This window comes from Callithrix jacchus, chromosome 13, assembly GCF_049354715.1.
Source record: "Callithrix jacchus isolate 240 chromosome 13, calJac240_pri, whole genome shotgun sequence".
In the NCBI taxonomy this organism is placed as follows: Eukaryota; Metazoa; Chordata; class Mammalia; order Primates; family Cebidae; genus Callithrix; species Callithrix jacchus.
The window spans coordinates 30,795,820-30,817,544 of record NC_133514.1 but is presented as its reverse complement, the minus strand read 5'-3'; positions in this window follow the sequence as shown (position 1 = coordinate 30,817,544).

The window sequence follows — 21,725 nt, the reverse complement described above, 5'->3', positions numbered from 1 at the left end:
AAAAGTTACAACTCCTGTTTTTTTTTTTCCTCTCCATTTGATTGTTAAGTCTTCCACCAAAGCTTTGTTTTGAGTCTTTGTGTGTCCTTGCTCATGAGATGGATCTGGATACAGTGTACTGATGGGTTTTGACTTTTTATTCAATTTTCCTTTCTGTGTCTTTGGGGCATTTAATCCATTTAAATTTAGGATTAATATTGATATTTGTGAGTTTAATATTGTCATTTAATGCTAGCTGGCTATTTTGCCCATTAGTTGATATAGATTCTTCATTATGGAGATACTCTTTACATTTTGGTAAGTTTTTGGGATGACTGATACTGGTTGTTCCCTTCTGTGTATAGTGCTTCTTTCAGAAGCTCTTGCACAGCAGGCCTGGTGGTGGTGAAATCTCTGAGTGCTTGCTTGTTCATGAAAAATTTTATTTTTCCTTCATTTATGAAGGTCGGTTTGGCTGGATATGAGATTCTGGGTTGAAAATTCTTTTCTTTGAGGATATTGAGTATTGACCCCCACTCTCTTCTAGTTTGTAGGGTTTCTGCTGAGAGATCTGCTGTGAGTCTGATAGGCTTCCCTTTATGGGTAACCTGACCCTTCTCTCTAGCTGCCCTTAGAATTTTCTCCGTCATTTCAACCCTGGTGAATCTAACGATTATGTGTCTTGGGGTTGCTCTACTTGAGGAATATCTTTATGGTTTTCTCTGTATTACCTGGAGTTGAATATTGTCCTGCCTTACTAGGTTAGGAAGGTTTTCCTGAATAATATCCTGAAGAATATTTTCCAGCTTGCATTCATTTCCTTCATAACATTCAGGTACACCTATCTAACATAAATTAGGTCTTTTCACAAGTCCCATATTTCTTGGAGACTTAGCTCATTCCTTTTTACTCTTCTCTAATCTTGTCTTCTCATTTCATTTCATTTAGTTGGTCTTCGACCTCTGATATCCTTTCTTCTGCTTGATAAATTTGACTGTTAAAACCTGTGCATACTTCACAGAGTTCTTGTATTGTATTCTTCAGTTCCATTAATTCACTTATATGTCTCTCTAAATTGTCTATTCTCATTAGGATTTCGTCAAACCTTTTTTCAAAGTTCTTAGTTTCCTTGCATTGGGTTAGAACATGTTTTTTTAACTCACAGAAGTTTCTTATCCACTTCTCAAGGCCTACTTCTGTTAATGGAATGCACTCGTTCTCCATCAGGCCTTATTCCGTTGCTGATGAGGAACTGTGATCCCCTGTAGAGGGAGAGGCATTCTGATTTTGGGTATTCTCAGCCTTTTTAGGCTGGTTTCTTCCCATAATTGTAAATTTATCCACCTGTTGTCTTTGTAATTACCGACTTTCTAATTAGGTCTCTGAGTGGATGTCCAACTTGTTGATTCCCAGTGCCGGAATCTGGGTGACCCACTGCGCTGGCTAAAACAGCAGCATTAAGATAGATGGTGCTTTTCTGCCTGGGAATATCTGGTCTGGCTTCCTTCTTGATTCCCTCTTTCAACTCTGCCTTCCTGGAGCTCCAAACGTTGACCAAAAGGCGACCCAGTCCCATTTGCTCTGCACCAAGAACCACCGTGCCAGCCACAAGAGTCACGCTGGTGACCTGTGGGGCTCCTCCACTGGGAATCTCCTGGTCTGTGAGCAACAAAAATTTGTCTGAAAGTGTGGTGTCCTCTTGTTCTCTGTGCTTTCACTGGGAGCTACAATCCTGAGCTGCTAGTAATCAGCCATCTTGGATCTCTCTGCCGATCCTTTCTATCATTCTGTGTGCAGTGCCTGACACAGGGCCTGCCATGTACCTGGCTTGGCCTCATCCAGAATATGTGATTTATAAAACATGACTCAAAATTGATCATTTATAATTTATTATTATTGTTGTTTTATGTTCCACATATAGACCTATTTTTTGTTTTCTTTCTTTGTTTCTTTTTTTTTTTTGAGATGGAATCTCATTCTGTTGCCCAGGCTGGAGTGCAGTGGTGCAATCTTGGCTCACTGCAACCTCTGCCTCCTGGGTTCAAGTGATCTCCTGCCACAGCCTCCTCAAGTAGCTGGGACTACAGGTGCATGCTTCCACACCCTGCTAATTTTTGAATTTTTAGTAAAGATGGGCTTTCACCATATTGGCCAAACTGGTCTCAAATTCCTGACCTCAGGCAATCCACCTGCCTCGGCCTCCCAAAGTGCTGGGATTACAGGAATGAGCCACCATGTCTGGCATAGACCTAATCTTTAGAGGAAATTATTATTTCTTAATTTTATATTTAATAGTTTCCATTTACTTAAATTTACATTTACTTAGTGCTATGCTGCAGTTCAGAAAGAAATTTCTCAAGAAGATAAAGATTTGATGGAAATCAGTGTGATTGATTAGAATAGTTCGATAGTCCCCAAAAAAACTTTTTGGAAATACTCTAAATTACCTTTTCTGTAAGTTAGGATTTTAAAGCATTGAATTTCCCTAAAATGAAACCAGCTTTCAAAGAAATACATTATTAGCTGTAAGGACTTTTCAGGACTTATAGCATATTATTGATTCCACCTGGGCTGCCTCTCCAATCAGCCAGTGAAAAATGAAGAGCGCCCTGGTTTGGAGCAGATTAAAGCTTTAGGTGCCTTAAATGCACCCTGACTGGCTAAAAGTCAGTAACATACTCTGCTTGAATGTTATTTTAAAATCTATGCCCTAACATAGGATAGGGATCTTTTTGAAAGAAGGTGATGCCAATCAGTAAGCCATTATCAAATTTGCAGAAACCTGGGCATCCACAAATGGGAGAGTACTAGCACACTTAAACTTCAAGGGGCAACTAACAGCTGAAAATACCCACTTAGAGGGAGACTGGTCACTCTGTGAGAAGAAAGAAATGAATTCTCTCTCCAACTTGGAGAAGCCAGGGAGATACACATTCAGCCTGAGGCCTGAAGCAGTTCAACACAGACAGGTAGGCACAGAGAGAACCTACAGTAACTCACCTACAATGGCTAATCTGATAGATATTGTAACTCCCTTCATGGATTTTTCAGTTCACTGGAGAAGGATACTAAACAATCTGTGAATAGGAGAGCAAATCTCATCGATGAAATATGTCAGGTAAAGAAGTGCACCAGCCATTAGATTTTTCTGTGCTGCCACAGATGGCAAGTGGCTACTGGTGCCTTTAGAGGGGCTATGTTCTTGTGAACTTGTCCTGATCCCCACCAGGAAATCAAAACCTAGCAGTTTGCTTGTACCTCATGGGAAATCTTTGGGATCATCTTTGGGAGGCCAGTCATATATCTCTCATTTTCCCTTTGTTCTACATTCTAGGCCCACCAACCTCTTTATTTTGTTTTCTTCATTGAAATAAATTATTTTAAAATCATTTTAAATTTAGTACATTTTAAATTGTTTCCAGGGGCCTGGCACAGTGGCTTACACCTGTAATCATAGCACTTTGGGAGACTGAGGTGGGTGGATCACCTGAGGTCAGGAGTTTGAGACCAGCTTTACTGATATGGTGAAACTCTGTCTCTACTAAATACAGAAATTAGCAGGGTGTGGTGGTGGCACCTGTAATCCCAGCTACTTGGGAGGCTGAGGCAGGAAAATCACTTGAACCCAGGAGGCAGAGGTTGCAATGAGCCGAGATTGTGCCACTGCAATCAGCCTGGGCAAGAAGAGCAAAACTCTGTCTCAAAAAAAAAAAAATCCTGTTTTGGTGGCATGTACCTATAATCCCAGCTATTAGGGAGGTTTAGGTAGGAGAATAACTTCAATTTGGAAGGCGGAGGTTGCAGCGAGTTGAGATTGCACCACTGCACTCCAGTCTGGGCAACAGAGGGAGACTCTGTCTCAAAAAAGAAAAAAAAAAAGTTGTTTCCAGGGACTTCTGTTTGTGAGGAAATAGTGTTAGATATAGTGAACTCCAAGTTTCTCTCCAAAGAATCAGTATGTCAGTATGCTCAGCTTGCCTACTCTTTAATTCTCCATTTTAAAGTTTCACTTCCTTGTAGTTTCAGTAAACAACCTTTACTACCAGTTCTGATCAGTAATTCACATCTGTTCCCCCTGGTTCCCTGCTCTGTCCTGACTCATCCCGATGACCTGTTCTGGTCACCTTCTCTGGTTACCTGCTCTTACGTGTTCTGTAACTGTCCTTCCCTCCAAACTACCCATCCTGCCACTCTGGATCATTAAAATAGCCAATTGGAATTAGCTTAGACTGTATAGTCTAACCCTAGCCAATAGGGGAACAACAAATCAGTAGGGACTCTCAGTGTCAGGAATAAGAACCCCTTCCCCTCCCTTATCCAGGTGTGTGCTTGCCAAGGTTCCATCTGTGAGCCACACCCTTTGATAGAATTTTCTTTAAATGTTTGGAAATTGTTGTCTGCTCACTCAACACTGAAAGCTGACTGGAAACCCCATGAATGTGGGGAGGCTTGTTAAACTGTACTATTCCTTTGGGAATCTGCTGGTCCATCACATTGGTGCTATGGTACAAATTTTTGTGCCTCTCCAAATTTATATGTTGAAACCTAACCACCAATGTGTTGCCTTTGGGAGGTGATTAGGTCATGGGGGCTCAGCCCTTGTGAATGAAAGTGAATGAAATTAATGCCCTTTTAAAAGGCTCGAGTAAACAGACAACACACAGAGTAGGAGAAAATATTCACAAACTATGCATATGACAAAGGACAAAGAATCTACAAGGAATGCAAACAAATCAGCAAGAAAAAAAAGTAATCCCATCAAAAAGTCGGCAAAGGACATATAGACAATTCTCAAAAAAAAAAGTTACACAGCCAACAAACATATAAAAAAAAAAATGCTCAACATCACTAATTATCAGGGAAATACAAATTAAAACCACAATGAGATACCTACCACCTTACTGCTACAAGAATGGTCACAATTTAAACATTAAAAAAATAGATATTGATGTGGATATGGTGAAAAGAGAACACCTTTACACTGCTGGTGGGAATATAAACTAGTATTACCACTAAGGAGAACAATAAGGAGATTCCTTAAAGAACTAAAAGTAGAACTACCATTTGATCCAGCAGTCCCACTACTAGGTATCTACCCAGAGGAAAAGACACTTGCACATGCATGTCTATAGCAGCAGAATTCACAACTGCAAAAAATATGGAACCAACCAATGAACATCAACTAATGAGTGGATAAAGAAAATGTGGTATATGTACACCACGATGTACTACTCAGCCATAAAACAGAATGAAATAATGGCCTTTGCAGCAACTTGGATAGAGCTGGAGCCTATTATTCTAAGTGAAGTAACTCAGGAATGGAAAACCAAATATTACATTTTTCTGAAGCCATTGTCTGAGCTGTACCTTGACCTTTTTAGCCATAGCTGGAGCTGGAGTGGCCGAGATGTAGTATGCCATGTTCTGAGGCTGCACAGAGCTGTGAGGCCCTGGACCTGGACCATGAAACCATTTTTTTCCTCCTAGGTCTCCAGGCCTATGATGGGAGGGGCTGCTGAAAAGGTCTCTGAAATACCCTTGAGTTATTTCCCACATTGTCTTGGCTATTAACATTTGGCTCCTCCTCTTTACTTAGGGTAAATTTCTGCAGCTGGCTTGAGCTTGAATTCTTCCCCAGGAAATGGCTTTTTCTTTCCTGCCACATGGTCAGGCTGCAAATTTTTCAAACTTTTATGCTCTGCTTCCCTTTTAAATATAAGTTCCAGTTTTAGATTATCTCTTTGCTTATGCAGAAGAGCATAGGCTTTTAGAAGCAGCCAGATCACACCTTGAACACTTTGCTGCTTAGAAATTTCTTTAATGGATACCTTAAATTATCTTTCTCAAGTTCAAGTTTCAATAGATCCCTAGAGCAGGGGCACAATGCTTCCAGTCTCTTTGCTAAAGCCTAGTGGGTGATTTTTACTCCAGTTCCTAATACATTTCTCATCTCCATCTGAGACCACCTCAGCTTGGACTTCCTAGTCCCTATTGCTATCAGCATTTTGGTCTCAACAATTTAACAAGTCTTTAAGAAGTTCCAAACTTTCCCTCATCTTCCTGTTTTCTTCTGATTCCTCCAAACTGTTTCAGCCTCTGCCCATTACCAATTCCAAAGTTGCTTTCACATATTCAGGTATCTTTATAGCAATGCTCCTCTTCTCTGATGCCAATTTTCTGTATTAGTCCATTCTCACACTGCCTAAAGAACTACCTGAGACTGGGTAATTTATGAAGAAAAGAATTTGATAAACTCACAGTTCTGTAGGCTGTACAGGAAGTGTGGCTGGGGATGCCTCAGGAAACTTACAATCATAGCAGAAGGTGAAGGGCAAGAAAGCGCATCTTCACATGGCCAGCGACAGAGAGAGAAGAGAGAAGTGCTATACACTTTCAAAAAACTAGTTTTTGTAAGAACTCACTATATGAGAACAAATAGCAAGGGTAAGTCTGCTCCATGATTCAATCACCTCCCATCAGGCTCCTTCTCCAATAGGTGGGGATTTCATTTCAACATGAGATTTGGGTGGGCACACAGAACCAAACTATATCAGTGCTGCTTAAAGAGAATTTTGAATTAATTCTTCTATTATTTTGCCTCATTATCATCTCAACTATCACTGCCAGTTCTTGAACCTTTACAGGTAAAGTCTCAGTGACTTCAGTGTAAATTAAGTTGCTTCTCAGCTTTTCCCATCACCTGCTTAGGTTCAAGGTGTTGTTGTTTGTTTGTTTCTTCGTTTCCTGAACTACTAGTTCTTCTACTTTTTTTCTGTACTTACAGGCTTATAATGTTTTAAATATATTTTTAACTACTGCTTTAATGGGACTTTGACAGGAAGTGGATGTCATAGAATATATATTTTAAAAACTACAATTATATGTTGTTATAACTAAAATTCAACAACTGGATAAAAGTTTATGTAAGTGAAAACACCCCCAAATAATAGCAGCGTATCTAGTGCCTATTTTGTTCTAGGCACTGTGCTAAATATTTAGCATTCTGTTCACTTATTTGATCCTCAAAACAGTCCTGTGAGCGAGCTGCTAAAATAGTCAGATTGTCATTGCATGACTTTGGCATCATAACTAAAGGACCAGATGAAGATACGACAGATATGTAGTATCTAACCAAAGGAGTTGTGCCCTGTCAGATAAGACAGATAAAATAAAATTTAAACAATAAAAATCAAAGCAGGATTCAAGAAGACTATAAAGACATTATTGAAATAAATTATACCCAAACAGTATAGATGAGTGTAGATGAAATAATTAGGTAAAGTGTACCTTGCCCCAGAAGACTTCAGTAAAACCAACTTCACTTGAATAGTAATGACTTTCAATCCTTTATTACTACATCAACAACAAAAATGAATACATGTATATTTCAGTGGTTGGGGAGAACTTTCCCAGGTGTACAAAGCCCCCAGGTTTCTTTTCCTGACCTTGAATCTCTGGTCATTATGTTGCTTTTACTTGCTTCAGTTCTCTTGAGACAGTTGCTACAATTCCCTGGGAACATGAAGCTGAGAGTCTTTTAACTCCTGGAAGGTTTAAAATTGAAGTTAGAGGAGAAAAAGTAAATGAAAGTCACAGTATTATTACCTTCATGATAGGTTTAAGAAAACTGAAATAATCTGTGTGTTTATTAAGATGATTTTAAATTTATTATCTTTATAAACTTCTTTATATTCATAAGAATCGAGTTTGTGGTAACTCAGTTTTTTCAATTTTGGCTAAAAGGTGGACATTTGAAGAGCCTATAAAGGAGATTGAATATATTAAATTTATTTAGGTGTTTACCAATAATTTGAATAAGTTTTACCTGTAAAACTTGAGTTGATCAAACATTAATCAAAGGCCATATTGAAAGTGATTATTTAAATTTTCTATATTTAGATATAGAATTGTAAGGATCTTAAATTCAAGGACTAAAGAAAATTAGGGTTTTGAATATATATCTTAAAATAAATGTTAAGTTAAAATCTCAAGTAGCAAAAGTAGTCTTTTCTGAACTTGGGAAGTTGACTTTATATTGAAAAACAAAACAAAACAAATGACAATAACGACAAAAATCCTCACTTTGACCCAGAGAAGAAAACCCAGACACAGAGAAGTTAATAGACACTTTAACCATTGAAATTCTATCACATCTAAATATACTTCTTGGACATATATCCTTTAAAAATACCGCTTGAGATAGGAACAATTTAGTGTATCAGTGCAATTCGGTAAATCTCAATTGTGAAAAGAACTGTACAAGTAGTCCCAGTGTGACTTAGTTTGTGTTTTTCTTAAATTGAACATTAGATGCTCCTTAGGGGTGACATTTAACCATGGGTAGTTTTTGTTGGAAATTCGCTTATTATTGAAATTAGAAGTAACATATGTAAAGTGTAATGATAGCACTTGGGGGAACGTGGTTCAACTAAAAATTCAGTGCAGGTTAATGCATGTGGGGACAGAAGCACAATTAGAATATTCATTAATTGTTTCTATTTATGCTATGGTCCCCAAACCTTAATATTTAAGTAAAAGCCGCCTCGTTGATTATAGCAGCAATAAATGAAAGTGTGTTTGCAATTCCCAACTAGGTTTAAATTTGTGAGTCTTGAATCTTACACCAGGGAGCCTGAGTCAACAGCCCTGTTTATGAATTAAAAACACTTAGGAGAGAGCCTGGTTAGGAAAAGAAAATAGGCTTTCAATTCTTGCAGATCTAGGTTCCAGAAATGCCTGTTTTATTTATTTATTTTTTTAAACTATGTGACCCTGAATGAGATGTGAACCTCTCTCAAACTCGGGATTTGTGAAATGAGGATAACACTGTCTATCCCTTAGAACCACAAGGCTGGAGATGATCCACTAAATCATTTAACCCAGGGCCTGGAAGGGACACTGAAAATGCTATTTTTAGGTTGGTGTAAAAGTAATTGCGGTTTTTCCCACTGTCTTCAAGAATAAGGACTTCAACTAAGATACTTACACGACCAGAAGAAAATACAAAATTAAACAATGCATGTATTGTATAATTTTCTTTCCAGTATTGGATATTTATTTGTTGCAAAATGCCTTATTAATGTAGAAAATAACTTTTATTTGAGGACCTGCTGTCATGTCTTTGCTTTATGATACTGCTTTGAAAAATTTTGCAATAGTTCAAGGTGTGGATATTATCACTGAGAAATATAATTATAAGGAAGATGCCTTACTGTGTTGCTGCAGAGGCTAACAAGTCATGTTAGGGCAGGAAAGAAGCAGAGACAGGTGTAAGCATGTGGCACTTCTCTTGATCTCACTGTTAGCCCACTAGTTATTTCCTCTGCCTACCCCACCCTGCCTTGACTTTAGGATGGGCATATTTTTTTCCCCCAGCAATCTTTAAAGACAAAATAACTAGAGAGTTAATTGAGACAATATTTTTTAAAAGGCCTTTCAAATCTTTAAATGAATGATACAATTAGGTTTATGCAAAAGTAATTGCAGTTTTGGCCATTACATTCAATGGCAAAGACAGGAATTCTTTTTGTACCAACCTAATATATAGTTATCTATCCACTATGGTGTGTGTATTTATAATATTATCACTGATTAGTGAAAAAGAAATCTACCAGACCCATTAACTTTCAAAAGGAACAAATATGCCTGGGGGTGAGGGAGTAGGATCCAATAAATCTGTGAGTGCAGATAGACCTGCATTAATTCAATTGTAACTGACCACATGCTATGTTTCAGACACTTTCCTGCATTCATGCAATTGTAACTGACCACATGCTATGTTTGACACTTTCCTGCATTCATGCGATTGTAACTGACAACATACTGTGTTTCAGACACATTCTTTCATTCATTCCATTATAACTGACCATATGCTATGTTTCAGACACATTCCTTCCTTCATTCAAGTGTAACTGACCACATGCTATGTTTCAGACACCATGCTAAACATGTTGGGTATAAAAACAATACGACACAAGTATTAGCCTCAGTTCCTGGAGGAATTTATAATCCAGGGGAGAAAACAGGTATATAACTAAAGCAATTGTATACAATATGGTACATGCAATGATGAAAGTGGTGTGGAATAGTTGCCAGGAGGATTTAACACCTGAATTGAGTAATAAAGAATGAATAGGGGGTGATTGAGCAGAGAAGGGTTAAGAGGACATTCAGTTCCAACAATAAGAGGCACAGAGTAAGGAAAGGTGTATAGGTGGAGGAAGCAACAAGCAATTTGTGTTGCTGGAGAGTAGGACAGAAAGCCAGGAGTGGTCAAAAATGGGATTGGTGGTATTGTCTCCCCTTTTAAGACACATGAATTTTATCTTGAAAACACTAGGAAGGTTTTGTTTTGTTTTGTTTTTTGTTTTTGAGGACATCTAATATAGCACTCTCTGTAACAACACAAGATGAAGAATAATCTGCATATTGGTTAGAAATAGCTAACCCAGGTAACATTCAGACTATTAAACATCAGGCAACCACTGAAAAACAAAGTACCTTCATAAGGAAGAAAATGAAAACATCTCTAAGAATACATTGTTAAGTGGGGGAAAAAATAAAAGAGCAATACTCTTTCTCAATGGTTTAACTATGTCTCCTAAACGCTTTTGTGTTGGAAACTTAATCCCCAATGCAACAGTGTTGGAGGTAGGGCTTGAAAAGAGATGATTGTGTCATGAGGGCAGAGCCATCACAATTTGACTGATATCATTATTACCAGAGCAGGTTAGTTATCTTGAGAGTGGCTTGTAATAAAATGGGTGTGACCTCTGGTGCTTTTCTTTTGTGCTCTCATCATGTGATGCCTTCTGCATAGGTTGATACTTACCAGGTGCTGCTGCCATGCTCTTGGAATTACCAGCCTTCAGGACTAAAAAATAAGTTACTTTTACTTAGTAATTTTTTTTCTTGAGACTATAACAGTGTATGATATTCTATTATAGCAACAGGAAATGAACTAGGACAACCAACTTTTGTATGATATGATATTTGTATAGTAAAACAACAACAATATAGGGTTCTTTCTCTCTACTTTATCTCTGTTTCTCTGTGCATGCCAACTTTATTCTTTCTTCCTTTTATTCTGACTGGTTGCCTCAGCTTCTCCACTCATCAGGATAAGAAGTCTGGCCACCAAGGTTATGAAATTGTGTCTCACCTTTTCATCCATGGAGAGAAGTCAACTGGATTCTTCAAGCTCAAGTCCCAACATCACAGGAAAGAACTCTCAGTATAAACCAAATAACTGTGGCTCAAGTAGAGAGACCAGAGAAGAAAATCACAGTTCCTAGCTAGGGGGCACTTTATGGCGTTTAAAAAGGTCCAATTCTTAGAAGGAAGAAAAAGGGAGGTGGCGTTAGACAGAAAAGGGGCACAAATGACAGAGAAGCTTCTTTTATTACTCTACATGTCCACGTATTACTTGACTTTCTATGGACAGCATGTATTGTTTTGTAATATTTTAATGGAAAAAATAAGGACACAAAAGGCTATTGTTGGCTCTGTATTTCAAGTGCATCACTTTCAAGTCTAGATAGAGAAAGCAGTTGGAGAAAACAAAAGTGGCAGAAGGCAGACATATAAAGCATTTTCCTCCAGCCTAAGAAAGTGATGAAGGAGGCTGACATTACCACCACAGTGGCAAAGATAGAGAGGAGGGGGACTTCTGAAACACTCAGAGGTAAAACTGATCATGGCATTTAATGTAGACAGAAGGTAAGAGAGAGAGAAGCCAAGGATGACACCAAAGTGACACCAAGGTTCTGGCTACGGTGGTTATGTCAGTGATGATGGAGAAAGGAGAAGGAAATGTACACATTTATTTTTGGACATATTGAGGCTGAGACATCTGCAACTTCTGAGTAGAGTGTGAGTTGGGTGTCCCAGATGACAATTTAAGGGCAAGGACTGGGTTACAGAATAACATATGTTTAATGAAATTGTGAGCATGCTCAGGTACCCAAATGAATGTGCATGACTCCCAGAAACACTCAGGCATTTGGCTGCTGGAAGGGAAGTCATCTTCCTTTTTTTTCATATATAGGTAGGCTTGACTAGGAGAAGGGTAAAACCCTAATACTCCTTCCTTTTGGTTATTACAGTTAGTACCTGAAACTAATCAGCTCAGGGCCATCCTAGGTCCAAGAGTTGGTTTGAGTATGAAGCAGCCCCAAGCTGTTCTGCCACTGTGCTGCCAAGGATCAAGCGTGGTGAGCCCTCACATGGGCACTGACCTGAGCTGTGTGGGCAGAGCCCAACCCAGGGAGGCCTGAGCCCTTGAGTTCCTCTTCTCTCCATGGAATGCAGCACATCAGGAACTGAATGGGCACTTAGCTCTCTTAGAACCACACCTGGAAACTCTCTGGGGTCACGTCTCCTGGAAATAGACTCCAAGACAGAGATTTCTGTGCAGGAATTTTATTAGGGCATTGTTGCATAATAATGATGAATTTGGCCTTCGTTCAGTGTTCCTGATATTGAGCTTCAAAAACATGGAATTTCCTAAGTGATAGAAGTGTCTTTGTTATGCTAATGAGATGACTCAAGGTGGACACCTGATAGCTTTAGAATGGGAGCCTTATATCTTCAGGATGAGGGCTGGTCACCAGAAAGACCAACCACCTGATTAGAGGGTTGGGATTTTGCACTAGCCCAACCTTCGGGGAGAAGGGGGCTAGAGATTGAGTTTAATCACATGCTCAACCAATCATGTCTACATAATAAAACTCCCACCAAAAACTCTGGGCTCAAAGCTCTCAGTGGAGCTCTCAGGTATTGATTATACATCCATGTACTTGGAGGATGGGGCACCCTGATTTCATGCAGAGAAGGTACAGGAGCTCTGTGTTCCCTCCCAGACCTCACTCAATGCATCTCTTTGTTTGACTAGCCCTCCCTGTGTCTTCTTTATGATAAAACTGTAATAAGTAGAGTGAGTCTCTTGAGTTCTGTGTGTCATTCTAGTAGTATATCAAGCCTGAGGGGGTTATGGGAACGCTCAAATTTGTAGTGAGTTGGTCAGAAGTGCAGGTGGTTGAAGACTTGCAGCTGGCATCTGAGGGGAGTCTTTGGAGGACTTCGCCTTTAACTTGTTGAGGTCTGAGCTGACTCCAGGTGGTTAGTACCAGAATTAAACTGTACAACATCCAGTTTGTGTTAGGGAGTTGGAGTCTTAAGAGAGTGGCCATACTCTATGCCATACCTGTAAGAGAATGAGGGAAGAAGCACTGGGTAAAGAGAGAAGTTGAATTGCAGTGCTATAGCAAGAGGAACCTAAGCTGATCCCATAGGAGCTCTGAAACTTGAATAGTCCTTTAGAGACATCCTGAAGTGAAGCAAGAGGACTGGCTCTTTGTACTCCTACATTGACTCCCCAGGGAGCGGACATAACCTTTGGCAGAGGACATTTCAGGAGAAACTCAGTGGTAAGCCATTAGTATTCCATATTCCTGGCAGTTGGGGAAATAAGTGACTTGACCCTGAAGGAGGTTTTGGGGAGGTACACTACAGCATCCACTACAGTGGCTTATTCATATACAAGTGTCCTATGTATAGTGCATTTGTGCTTGGATTATTAAGCATCTAAGCACATACAGTGGATTCCCAAGGTCTGAAATAAGCCAGCACTTTAACTTGCTCTCTTTATTAAAGGAGAAATTCTCCCCAGAAACAATGTGTATTATCTTTGCAAGGGTTTTTGTTTTGTTTTGTTTTCATTTACAAGCCCCACAATTGTGTGTAGTTAAAGACTCATTAAGCTATTATGGTTAGGGGGCTCAGGAGAAGGTTGCAATAACAGGTAGAAGTATGTGCAGAGACTTTATATAAGATGAAACTTTTCAAAATGAAGTCTAGAGGTAAAATGCATTGCCATTGTCCATTTCCATCCTCATTATTTTATATATAGAGCATATCTTTCTGTTCCAATCTCATTTATTTTCCAGTGTTTAATTTCTGAGTAGTTGTTTTATTTTATCCACTCTGATAATCTTTGTCTTATACCTGGAGGATTTATTCCTTTACACTTACTGTAACTATTAATTTAATTAGATTTATATCTATGTTTGATATAGTATTCTTCCGTCTTGTTACGTTTTATTTCTCTTCCTTTCTTGTTTCTCTTTTCATCATGCTACTTTTTTTTTCCCACTCCTGGTTGGGAAAATATATACTCTGTTTCTGTCCTTACAGAACTCTAACTTTGCTGATTCTAGGACCCATAGCTGACACTCTTGGGCCCTTAGCCTGTGTTTCAATTTAATTTTTCTTTCTATGGACCTTAAATATACAAAATTGGATTAAACATAATCTTTGGTTCATGGCATACTCTCAGTATCGCTCCATTCATTACTTTCTTATTTGGTTAGTTGGTTTTAATAATCTAATAAGCCCCTGCAAACTCATTTCTTAAGACAAACACCAGGATCTTGACAATAATTTCATTTTCCCAATCCTATCCTCCTGCCTCCCCCATTCAGGTAGCCATCATCCTGAATCTCAGGTTTATCATTCCAAAACTTTTCTTTTTATGTAGTTGCAGTGCTTCTATGTTTATTCCTAAGATACATATATGTATAAATTCCAGTTGCTTTTAACTGCATATATCATTCTGCATATAACCTTTTGAGACAACTTTCCAATTAGCTGCATATGATCGTTTTTTAACTGCTACATATTATATCTGCATAAACCACAATTTAGTAATCTGTTCTCCTATCGATAGCATTTGGAATTATTTCCATGTTTTTGCTAAATTGTACGGCTATAAACATTGTTTATATATGACTCCTATACATGTGCAAGAATTCCTCTTCAGTACAAACCTAGGATGAATTGTTGAATTATAAACAGGTTAACATCCAACTTAGAAACACTGCCAAACCACTTTTCAGTTTATAGTCCCATAAGCATCATAAAAGAAAGCCTGTGGATTGTGGATTCACACACCTTCCAACATTTGGTATTGTCCAACATTTTCTAATTTTTGATGATTGAATGAGGAGAAAATGTAATATCACTGTGGTCTTGATTTTCAATTCCCTGATCTCTAATGATGTTGAAAAGCTTCTTATACCTTTATTGGCTACAGTTCTTCTGAGAAATGTGTTAATGTCTCTTGTCCACATTTCATTCCTTCCTATATCTTAGATCTTCCAATTATGATCACTTTCTGTCTGAAGTTCCTCTTTTAGTATTTCCTTTAGAGAGAGATTGCTGGTAGCAAACTGTTTCCACTATGTTTTTAGAAATGTCTTCATTTTGCTCTCATTTTTAAAAGAAAATTTTATCCTGTATAGAATTCTATCAGCAATTATTGTCTTTCAGCACACTGATGTTGTTGCAGATGTTATTGAAGATGTTATTGCATTGTTTACTGACTTCATTTATTGCAGTTAACAAGTTTGCTGTTAGTTTAATTGTTGCTCCTTCAACAGCAATAAATTTTATCTCATTTGATATTTTTTCTTTACCTTTGCTCTTGTGAACTTTTACTATGACAAATCCAGGTGTGATTGGTTTTATTTTGTTTGTTTGTTTTTATCTAACTTGCTTGGGGAGTCTTTGAAATTCTTGATTCTGTAGTTGTTCTCTCACATTGGTCCTGGAAATGCATGAAAATTTACCACCACTTCTTCAAATATGGACTTGACCTTCATTCTCTCTCTTCTTCTGGAACTCTGATCATATGTAGGTGAAGCTCTTTCATTCTATCCTTCATGCCCTCTTCTCTGTCTTTCACTCTTCCATTTACTTTTTACATCCTTTTTTCTTTCTGGTCTGCATTCTGGATAATTTTCTTCTGTTCTATCTTCCAGTTTGTTAATATTCTCTTCAGCTGAATCTAATCTGCTCTTAATTCTATCCATTAAAATTTCTATTTCAATTATTACATTTTCATTTCTAAGAGTTCTATCCGGTTAATTTTCAAGGCTTCTTGGTTAGTATTTGTAGCTTTTGGCCCAGCAGATATGTATAAGCTTATCTTTTAATTTCTAAATATACCAAGCATAATTTTTCTATATAGTGTCTAATAAGTAAAACATCTAAAGACTTTGATAGTCTATTTGTGTAATTAGTTATATGTGTAATTTATTGATTCCTGGTATGAATGGTAATCCTTATCTTTCAAATGCTCATTTTCCTTGGAAAATTGTAAGAATTATTTATTTAGTTTATTAATTGCATTTTAGGTTTTGGGGCACATGTGAAGAACATGCAAGACAGTTGCATAGGTACACACATGGCAGTGATTTGCTGCCTTCCTCCCCTTCACCTATATCTGGCATATCTCTCCCCAACTCCCCACCCCCTGCAGTCCCTCCCCTATTCCCCCCACCAGACCCCAGTGTATAGTACTCCCCTCCCTGTGTCCATGTGTTCTCATTGTTCCACACCTGCCTATGAGTGAGAACATGCGGTATTTCATTTTCTGTTCCTGTGTCAGTTTGCTGAGAATGATGGTCTCCAGGTTCATCCATGTCCCTACAAAGGACACGAACTCATCGTTTTTGATTGCTGGATAATATTCCATGGTGTGTATGTGCCACGTTTTCCCAGTCCAGTCTATCGTCAATGGGCATTTGGGTTGGTTCCAGGTCTTTGCTATTGTAAACAGTGCTGCAATGAACATTCGTGTGCATGTGTCCTTATAGTAGAATGATTTATAATCCTCTGGATATATACCCAGTAATAGGATTGCTGAGTCAAATGGAATTTCTATTTCTAGGTCCTTGAAGAATCGCCACACTGTCTTCCACAATGGTTGAACTAATTTACACTCCCACCAGCAATGTAAAATTGTTCCTATTTCTCCACATCCTCTCCGGCATCTGCTGTCTCCAGATTTTTTAATGATTGCCATTCTAACTGGTGTGAGATGGTATCTCAATGTAGTTTTGATTTGCATTTCTCTAATGACCAGTGATGATGAGCTTTTTTTCATGTTTGTTGGTCTCATGTATGTCTTCTTTTGTAAAGTGTCTGTTCATATCCCTTGCCCACTTTTGAATGGGCTTGTTTGTTTTGTTCTTGTCAATCTGTTTTAGTTCTTTGTAAATTCTGGATATCAGCCCTTTGTCAGATGGGCAAAGTGCAAATTTTTTTTTCCATTCTGTTGGTTGCCAGTTCACTCTAGTGACTGTTTCTTTTGCCATGCAGAAGCTGTGGAGTTTGGTTAGGTTCTGTTTGTCTATTTTGGCTTTTGTTGCCAATGCTTTTGGTGTTTTGGCCATGAAATCCTTGCCTAGTCCTATGTCCTGAATGGTTGTGCCTAGATTTTTTTCTAGGGTTTTTATGGTGTTAGGTCTTATGTTGAAGTTTTTAATCCATCTGGAGTTAATTTTAGTGTAAGGTGTCAGGAAGGGGTCCAGTTTCTGCTTTCTGCACATAGCTAGCCAGTTTCCCCACCATTTATTAAACAGGGAATCCTTTCCCTATTGCTTGTTTTTGTCAGGTTTGTCAAATATCAGATGGTTGTAGATATGTTGTGTTGTCTCTGAGGCCTCTGTTCTGTTCCATTAGTCTATATCTCTGTTTTGGTACCAGTACCATGTTATTTTGATTACTGTAGCCTTGTAGTGCCATTTGAAGTTCGGTAGTGTGATGCCTCCCGCTGTGTTCTTTTTGCTTAGAAATGACTTGGCTATGCTGGCTCTCTTTTGGTTCCATATGAAGTTTAAGGTGTTTTTTTCCAGTTCTGTGAAGAAGGTCATTGGTAGTTTGATGCGGATAGCATTAAATTTGTAAATTACTCTGGGGAGTATGACCATTTTCACAATATTGATTCTGCCTAACCATGAACATGGAATGTTTCTACATCTGTTTGTGTCCTCTCTTATTTCATTGATCCGTGGTTTGCAGTTCTCCTTGAAGAGGTCCTTTATGTTCCTTGTTAGTTGTATTCCTAGGTATTTTATTCTCTTTGTAGCAATTGTGAATGGGAGTTCATTCTTGATTTGGTTCTCTTTAAGTCTGTTATTGGTGTATATCAATGCTTATAATTTTTGCAAATTGATTTTGTATCCTGAGACTTTGCTGAAGTTGCTTATCAGTTTCAGGAGATTTTGGGCTGAGACGATGGGGTCTTCTAGATATACAATAGTGTCATCTGCAAGTAGAGACAATTTGGCTTCCTCCTTTCCTATTTGAATACCCTTTATTTCTTTTTCTTGCCTGATTGCTCTGGCTAGAACTTCCAGTACTATACTGAATAGGAGTGGTGAGAGAGGGCATCCTCGTCTAGTGCCAGATTTCAAAGGGAATGCTTCCAGTTTTTGCCCATTCAGTATGATATTGGCTGTTGGTTTGTCGTAAATAGCTTTGATTATTTTGAGATACGTTCCATCAATACTGAGTTTACTGAGGGTTTTTAGCATAAAGGGCTGTTGAATTTCGTCAAAGGCCTTCTCTGCATCAATTGAGATAATCATGTGGGTTTTGTTTTTTGTTTCATTTATGTGGTGAATTACATTTATAGACTTGTGTATGTTGAACCAGCCTTGCATCCCTGAGATGAATCCTACTTGATGATGGTGCATAAGCTTTTTCATGTGCTGTTGCAATCGACTTTCCAGTATTTTATTGAAGATTTTTGTGTCTATGTTCATCATGGATATTGGCCTGAATTTCTCTTCTTGTTCAGTCTCTGCCAGGTTGTGGTATCAGGATGATGTTGGTCTCATAAAATGATTTGGGAAGGATTCCGCCTTTTTGGATTATTTGAAATACTTTCAGAAGGAATGGTAACAGCTCCTCTTTGTGTGTCTGGTAGAATTCAGCTGTGAACCCATCTGGACCTGCGCTTTTCTTGTGTGGTAGGCTCTTAATTGCTGCCTCAATTTCAGACCTTGTTATTGGTCTATTCAGGGTTTTGACTTCTTCCTGGTTTAGGCTTGGGAGATGGCAAATGTCCAGGAATTTATTCATTTCTTCCAGGTTAACTAGTTCATGTGCACAGAGTTATTTGTAATAATCTCTGATGATGGTTTGAATTTCTGTGTAATCTGTGGTGATTTCCTGTTTATCATTTTTTATTGCATCTATTTGGTTATTCTCTCTTTTCTTTTTTATTAATCTGGCTAGTGGTCTGTCAATTTTGTTGATCTTTTAAAAAAAACCAGCTCCTGGATTTATTGATTTTTTGAAGGTTTTTTTTTTTTTGTGTCTCTATCTCCTTCAGTTCTGCTCTGATCTTAGTTATTTCTTGTCTTTGGCTAGGTTTGGAGTTCTTTTATCTTGCTCCTCTAGCGGTTTCAATTTTGACAATAGGGTGTCAATTTTGGATCTCTCTATTCTTCTCATGTGGGCACTTATTGCTATATAATTTCCTCTAGAGACTACTTTAAATATGTCTCAGAGATTCTGGTATGTTGTGTCTTCATTCTCATTGGTTTCAAAAAACTTCTTTATTTCTGCCTTCATTTTATTGTTTATCCAGTCAACATTCAAGAGCCAGTTGTTCAGTTTCCATGAAGCTGTGTGGTTCTGAGTTAGTTTCTTAATTCTGAGTTCTAACTTGATTGCACTGTGGTCTGAGAGACTGTTTGTTATGATTTTCGTTCTTTTGCATTTGCTGAGGAGTGATTTACTTTCAATTATGTGGTCAATTTTAGAGTAGGTGTGATGTGGTGCTGAGAAGAATGTATATTCTGTGGATTTGGGGTGGAGAGTTCTGTAAATGTCTATCAGGTCTGCTTGTTCCAGGTCTGAGTTCAAGTCCTGGATATCCTTGTTAATTTCCTGTCTGGTTGATCTGTCTAATATTGACAACGGAGTGTTAAAGTCTCCCACTATTACTGTGTGGGAGTCTAAGTCTCTTTGTAAGTCATTAAGAATTTGCCTTATGTATCTGGGTGCTCCTGTATTGGGTCTGTATATATTTAGGATCATTAGCTCTGCTTGTTGCATCGATCCCTTTACCATTACATAATGTCCTTCTTTGTCTCTTTTGATCTTTGTTGCTTTAAAGTCTATTTTATCAGAGACGAGAATTGTAACTCCTGTTATTTTTTTTGTTGTTTTTTGGTTTTTTTTGGCTCTCCATTTGGTTGGTAAATCTTCCTCCATCCCTTTATTTTGAGGCTTTGTGTATCCTTGCATGTGAGATGGGTTTCCTGGAAAGAGCACACCAATGGGATTTGGTCTTTTATCCAATTTGCCAGTCTGTGTCTTTTGATTGGTGCATTGAGCCCATTTAGGGTTAATATTGTTATGTGTGAATTTGATACTGCCATTTTGATGCTAACTGGCTGTTTTGCCCATTAGTTGATGCAGATTCTTCATTCTGTTGATGCTCTTTACCATTTGGTATGTTTTTGGAGTGGCTAGTACTGGTCGTTCCTTTCTATGTGTAGTGCCTCTTTCAGGAGCTCTTGTAAAGCAGGCCTGGTGGTGACAAAATCTCTGAGTACTTGCTTGTTCACAAAGGATTTTACTTTTCCTTCACTTATGAAGCTTGGTTTGGCTGGATATGAAATTCTGGGTTGAAAGTTCTTTAAGGATGTTGAATATCGGCCCCCACTCTCTTCTGGCTTGTAGGGTTTCTGCTGAGAGATCTGCTGTGAGTCTGATGGACTTCCCCTTGTGGGTAACCCGACCTTTCTCTCTGGCTGCCCTTAGCATTTTCTCCTTCATTTCAACCCTGGTGACTCTGACAATTATGTGCCTTGGGGTTGCTCTTCTTAAGGAATATCTTTGTGTATTTCCTGGACTTGAATATTGGCCTGCCTTGCTAGATTGGGGAAGTTTTCCTGGATAATATCCTGAAGAGTATTTTCCAGCTTGGATTCATTCTCTTCTTCACATTCAGTTACGCCTATCAAACGTAGATTAGGTCTTTTCACATAGTCCCATATTTCTTGGAGACTTTGTTCATTCCTTTTTGTGCTTTTTTCTCTAATCTTGCCTTCTCGTTTTATTTCATTGAGTTGATCCCCGACCTCTGATATCCTTTCTTCTGCTTGGTCAATTCGGCTGTTGAAACTTGTGCATGCTTCGCAAAGTTCTCGTGTTGTGTTTTCCAGCTCCATCAATTCACTTATATTCCTCTCTAAGTTGTCCATTCTCAGTAGCATTTCGTCAAATCTTTTTTCGAGGTTCTTAGTTTTTTTCGCATTGGGTTAGAACGTGTTCTTTTAGCTCACAGAAGTCTCTCATTACCCACCTTCTGAAGTCTGATTCCGTCAGTTCATTATACTCATTCTCCATCCAGCCTTGTTTCCTTGCTGGTGAGGAGTTGTGATCCCTTGTAGTAGGAGAGGTGTTCTGGTTTCGGGTGTTTTCCTCCTTTTTGTGCTGGTTTCTTCCCATCTTTGTGGATTTATCCATCTGTCGTCTGTGTAGTTGCTGATTTTCAGATTGGGTCTCTGAGTGGACATCCAGATTGTTGATGATGAAGTTATTTCTTAGTTTTCCTTCTAACAGTCTGGCCCCTCTGCTGTAGGACTGCTGAGGTCCACTCCAGGCCCTGCTTGCCTGGGGATCACCTGCAGCAGCTGCAGAACAGTAAGGGTTGCTACCAGTTTCTTCTTCTGCTATCTTTGTCCCAGAATGATGCCCGCCAAATGTCAGTCTGATCAGTCCTTTGTGAGGTGACTCTTTGGATATACGGGGGTCAGGGAGCTGCTTGAGGAGACAGTCTGTTCTTTATAGGAGCTCAAGTGCTGAGCTGTGAGCTCCATTTTTCATTCAGAGCTGCTAGGCAGGTACGTTTAAGTCTGCTGCAGCGGAACTCATAAACCCCCCTT